Source organism: Pinus tabuliformis, chromosome 1_2, assembly GCF_031772625.1.
Source record: "Pinus tabuliformis cultivar Carrire ecotype Pingquan chromosome 1_2, CPIR1, whole genome shotgun sequence".
NCBI lineage: Eukaryota > Viridiplantae > Streptophyta > Pinopsida > Pinales > Pinaceae > Pinus > Pinus tabuliformis.
In genome coordinates, this window is record NC_142298.1 from 248,741,134 (window position 1) to 248,747,204 (window position 6,071).

Sequence of the window (6,071 nt, forward strand, 5' to 3'; positions counted from 1 at the left end):
AGTATTTGGGGATTCGGAAATCCTGATAAAAAACCTAAACAATGGCAATCACCTCAATAGCTCAGTGCTCAACAAGACCCTTGAAAGCCTAAGAAATCTGCTTCAGAATTTCACTAACTATTCATTCTACCATATCCTTCGAACTCTGAATAAGGAAGTTGACATAATGGCAAATAAAGGATGTCTATTAGCTCAAGGCTTTCTGTCAAAGAATGATGAAGCAATAGAAAGGCATCCAATCCCTTAACAGATAAGACCAACAATGCAAGGTCAGGGCAGCCAATGTTTCGCTCTCTCCTATGCAATGTCTCTATCTCTGTGAATGCCCAAAGCTTGGAGTAGGCAACATACATCCGAAACCCTTCTGATCGCTGAAGACCGATGCTGATCCATGGCCCTGTTACATGTTGACAATCGCTGGTTAAATGACGAGGATCACAGACGATGCACGACATTGGATCATTGCTGCTATAATAGCATAAAAATAACCTTTCAACTGGCTAGACACAACTAGCGCGATAATCACTCAAGCATATAACTCTCAATCAGTAAGATAATGAATCGGCTCAGCAATGTTTGCATAAGCAAAGGATTCAGTTTTACGAGCTGCTGGAATCGATATTGGCAATGTCGGGCTCGCCTTATCCTGCCAAAGAAAAGTTGAACAGGAGTATCAGTGAAGGCCCAATGGATAAAGTCAGATGTTGACAATTCTGAATCGCCAAGAACCATAAAACTGAAGCCTAATGCAATAGGGGTTGTTTGGCTCAGGCCCAACCTTACTTCTTAATAAAATCAACCATTCTTGTTGAAAAAAAAGGTTAAAAAAATTACAAATAAGGAAGTCATTGTGAAAAAAAATTATAAATTCATTGTAAAAAAAATAGTTATTGTGAAAAAAAGTTACAAATAAGGAAGTCGCTCTAAAAAAGATATATTGTGAAAAATAAGTTATAAAACAAAATAAAAAATAAAAAATAAATATATATATATATATATATATATATATATATATATATATATATTGAAAAATGGTTACAAATGAGGAAACTATTGTAAAAAAGAGTGATTGGGAAAAAAGAGTTACAAATAAGAAAGATGTTGTATAAAAAAGAGTTACATATAAAGATAACAAACTAGTTGTTGGAACTAAAAGATGAAAATAATAAAGTAACTGTTGGGGACCAAAAAAAATGTTAACATTATAATTGAAATGAAAATAAATGATTAATAAAGTAATTTAAGAAATAAAATTTATTGTGTTAAATAAGGAAGCTATTGTTTTGTGAAAAAAAAGAGTTAAAAGAGTTGCCAACAAGGAAGTTGTTGTGAAAAAATAAAGTTAAAGAATAGGAAGTCATTGTGAAAAAAAAGTTACATATAAGTAGGTGGTTGTTAAAAAAGAGGTATTGTTACAAATAAGGAAGCAATTGTAAAAAAAAATAGTTAATAAACAAGTAGGTGAAACTAAAAGATTAAAAGTTCCCAGTGGGGGTGTCAAAACAAGGGAGTATGGGGATTGGGGAAGGTGCCCACTACCCCACCGGCCCTCTTGTCAATTAAGAGAGATGGTGTGGCACCCTGCAGCCATGCAACCTTGTGTGAATGATTATGCCAAGGTTATGGTGCATTAAGGTCTATTCAATGGACGAGACATTGGATAGCTTTGTCGAGGTGCAAACGCTTGTTATGAAGTTATTATGTTGGTTGCATGGTGATAAGTATATTATGGGATGGGGGGGGGGAAGCGAGTTCAAATTAAGCTGATATTAGTCAAGTGAGAATCTAAATTACATTAGGCTCGTAGTTTGCTTTCTCTGAGAATGGTTTTTAGGGGTGGGGTCTGTAGAGTTTGCGGTGACAAGAATAGAGGAATATTAGTTCAGCAGAAGCTCGGTTGGGATCTTGACATATGGAGTTGTTGTATGGGGATTTATGGAGGGATAATTGATCTTGTAATGCCTGTGTATGTCGTCGGCGCGTTGGAGTAATTTCAAAACTTGACCTAGAATTCCCACGCTCAGAGCAAGGTATGTAGCCGTAGCATTATCCCCATGTCTAGTCTTATAGTTTATGGGGTGTATAGTTGTAAAGTTAGTCTGGTAGTGTTGGATTTCGGCTAGTATTCTTGTTAGTTCTATTTCTTTGTGTCAATATTGGGTTGTTGGGGTTCCATTGCTTTGTTGGGTGGTTAAGGGGCTCGGTCAAAGGGGATTGTGCCTGCCCTTCCCCCTGTCAGCTAAACTAGTTCTTTGGTCACTAAAGTAGTAATATCTATGTGCATTTTGGTGGGGGTTGAGGGAGTTTCAGTTTTTTGGCTTGTTCCTAAGCTAATTTGAACCAGATTTGAGTCTATTTAGGTTATCTTTGGGTCATTCTAGAGGTTTTGTGCTTGTTGTTATTTTACAAGGTAACATTGGTAGTTTTGGAGCTAGAGTTGACTGTGCAAAAGATTAAAATAATAAAGTAATCGTTGGGGGCCAAAAAAAATGTTAACATTATAATTGAAATGAAAATGAATGATTAAATAAAGTAATTTAAGAAATAAAATTTATTATGTTAAATAAGGAAGCTATTGTTTTGTGAAAAAAAGAGTTAAAAGAGTTGCCAACAAGGAAGTTGTTGTGAAAAAAATAAAGTTAAAGAATAGGAAGTCATTGTGAAAAAAAAAGTTACATATAAGTAAGTGGTTGTTAAAAAAGAGGTGTTGTTACAAATAAGGAAGCAATTGTAAAAAAAAAATAGTTAATAAACAAGTAGTTGAAACTAAAAGATTAAAAGTCCCCAGTGGGGGTGTCAGAACAAGGGAGTATGGGGATTGGGGAAGGTGCCCACTACCCCACCAGCCCTCTTGTCAATTAAGAGAGATGGTGTGGCACCCTGCAGCCATGTAACCTTGTGTGAATGATTATGCCAAGGTTATGGTGCATTAAAGTCTATTCAATGGACGAGACATTGGATAGCTTTGTCGAGGTGCAAACGCTTGTTATGAAGTTTTTATGTTGGTTGCATGGTGATAAGTATATTATGGGATGTGGGGGGGGGGGGGGGGGGGGGGGGGGGGAGAGTTCAAATTAAGCTGATATTAGTCAAGTGAGAATCTAAATTACATTAGGCTCGTAGTTTGCTTTCTCTGAGAATGGTTTTCGGGGGTGGGGTCTGTGGAGTTTGCGGTGACAAGAATAGAGGAATATTAGTTCAGCGGAAGCTCGGTTGGGATCTTGACATATGGATTTGTTGTATGGGGATTTATGGAGGGATAATTTATCTTGTAATGCCTGTGTATGTTGTCGGCGCGTTGGAGTAATTTCAAAACTTGACGTAGAATTCCCACGCTTAGAGCAAGGTATGTAGTCGTGGCATTATCCCCATGTCTAGTCTTATACTTTATGGGGTGTATAGTTGTAAAGTTAGTCCAGTAGTGTTGGATTTCGGCTAGTATTCTTGTTAGTTCTATTTCTTTGTGTCAATATTGGGTTGTTGGGGTTCCATTGCTTTGTTGGGTGGTTAAGGGGCTCGGTCAAAGGGGATTGTGCCTGCCCTTCCCCCTGTCAGCTGAACTAGTTCTTTGGTCCCTAAAGTAGTAATATTTATGTGCAATTTGGTGGGGGTTGAGGGAGTTTCAGTTTTTTGGCTTGTTCCTAAGCTAATTTGAACCAAATTTGAGTCTATTTAGGTTATCTTTGGGTCATTCTGGAGGTTTTGTGCTTGTTGTTATTTTAGAAGGTAACATTGGTAGTTTTGGAGCTAGAGTTGACCGTGCAAGGCCTTTGGCTTTATATTTCAACCACCGGTATCATATATCCTCCTTATTGGTTTATTGTAGTCGGTCAAGCCACTTTGGGACTTCCCTAGACATTACCCAAGGTGCCCAGTGACTACATTGTATTGTGGCTTGTTAGCTTGTGTTTGGAGTTTTTGTTTGTGTTAGAGTATCAGCCAAATTAGGGTTGTTGACACTTCTCCTGGGTGTGTGGATAATTGGAGGTGCAATTACACTAGTTCTAAAGTTGCGCAGATGGCAAGGCCTCACAAATGTGGGTGTGTGAGAAGGAGAATGGGTGAGAAAGGGTTGCAAGGTAGGCACTTTCAAGGGGACCCCAACAAAAGCGAGGTTGCAAACCTCGTTCCTGCTTAGCCACCTAGCACTATTGAGCGCCCCACCCTTCAAATGATATGAATAGTTTATTGAGGAACGTCACTCTTACTTTAGACTAGCTTGGCAGGGCTCGACACAATGATAGAAACATTGTCATAAGCTTTATGAACAACCTCTAACATAACCAGTGGCAGATGCATGATCGCTTGGGCAACCTGATGAGTGGGCAAAGGTGCATTCAAGAGAAGTTGTAATGTCCCCATCCGCTTAGGAGACATAAGGGGGAGATTCCACTAGCCTAATTTAGTTCCTGTAGGCTAGGGCAGGGAAAAAAATAATCAAGCCCCATCCGCTTAGGAGACATAAGGGGGAGATTCCACTGGCCTAATTAAGTTCCTGTAGGCTAGGGCAGGGAAAAAAATAATCAAGGGAACACAAATCACCTACGAAAAAACTTTATAAAAGCTCAAGTGGAGAAAAGGGGACATGGGTCCTATGTAAACAAAAAGTCACTTTAAAATTATAAAGTATGAGAACCTAAAAGTTATTTTAATAAATAGAAAAGGAAATGAGTGAGAAAAGGCTCAAGTGAAATAATAAAAAAGGGGAAATGAGGACACTCTCCTCATTCTTGTGTTTTATCACTTGAGAAATAGATTTTGGGGGAGCTCTTGAGAAAAGAGTCTAAGGTTCTTGGAAACCTTGATTTTGGTTGTTGGTTTCAATGTTGAAACTATACACGCTAGCTAATATTGGAGCAGACTCACATAGGTTCTGACACTGCACTTCATTTTTGACAAAGAAGAAGGCATTTGTAGAGATTGAACAATTCTAAAAGTGTTATTCGTTGATTTTGTAAACTATTTCTTGATATTCCTTAGTCCCTACAACATTGGTCATCAAATCCAACTTTGGAGGTAGCCACATACTCCTCTACTAATTGAACTACTTCTCATAGGGATTCAAGTTTTTTATTTTTTTTATTTTGGCAAAGGGAGGCAATATTTGGTGATTCGTTGCGTGCCAAGGAGAGACCAAGGAATAGGGTAGAGTCCTCACAGAAAATCCTTCCTTATTTGCAGTGCATACTTCTCTATACACGTTGAGTTCCCTTCTATTTTATGTGGTCTATTCACTAGATGACATGAGGTGAGTTTTGATGGAAAACTTTACTTAAATTTTCAAATTGAAGCCTATTAGGTCCCTATACTACTAGTGTAGCTCCTTATTGTTATTAGTGCAACCCCCTTATTGTATTATTGTGCCCATATATTCCCCATGTTGTTATTATTATGCCCCATGGAAGCCCACTATTGTTATTGTTTCCCCCCTACAATATTATTGTTATGTAGGCTTTGATTGTATTGGGACCCCTTAGACTCCTATATATAGAAAGAAGGTCTTGTCATTTGTATCATCCAAGAATTGTTCATTTGTGTAATATAAAGGAGGTTTCCCCCTTGAAGAGGCTGATTTTGAAGTCGTTGATCTATCTTTTCTATCTTTTTGGGAGCTGGTTTCATAACATTTGGTATCAGAGCTCTGGATTCTAGGGTTCCGCTGCTCCGAACAGGTCATCATGGAATTTTAGCTATAAATTTTTCTCTACGAAGTTTAAGAAGCTAAAAAAAACCATGTGAGTCGAAATCTTTTTGAACCTCAGGTCCGAATTTCAGATCTTCTCTCGCTATATTTTCAGAGATATGATCTGAGGAAGTTAGGGTTTTTGCAAGCTTTAGAATTACATCTCAAACAGGTCATCGTGGAATTTTCACTATACTTTTTTTCTAAGAATGTTCAGACTCTGAAATTAGAACCCTTATGAGCCAAAACCTTGGTGAAGCTCAGGCCCGAATTTCAGATCTTGTTTCACTATATTTTCGAAGATACGGTCCAAGACATTTAGGATTTATGCAGGTTCCCAAATTACATCCCAAAGAGGTGACCTTGGGAAAATCATCATAACTTTCTC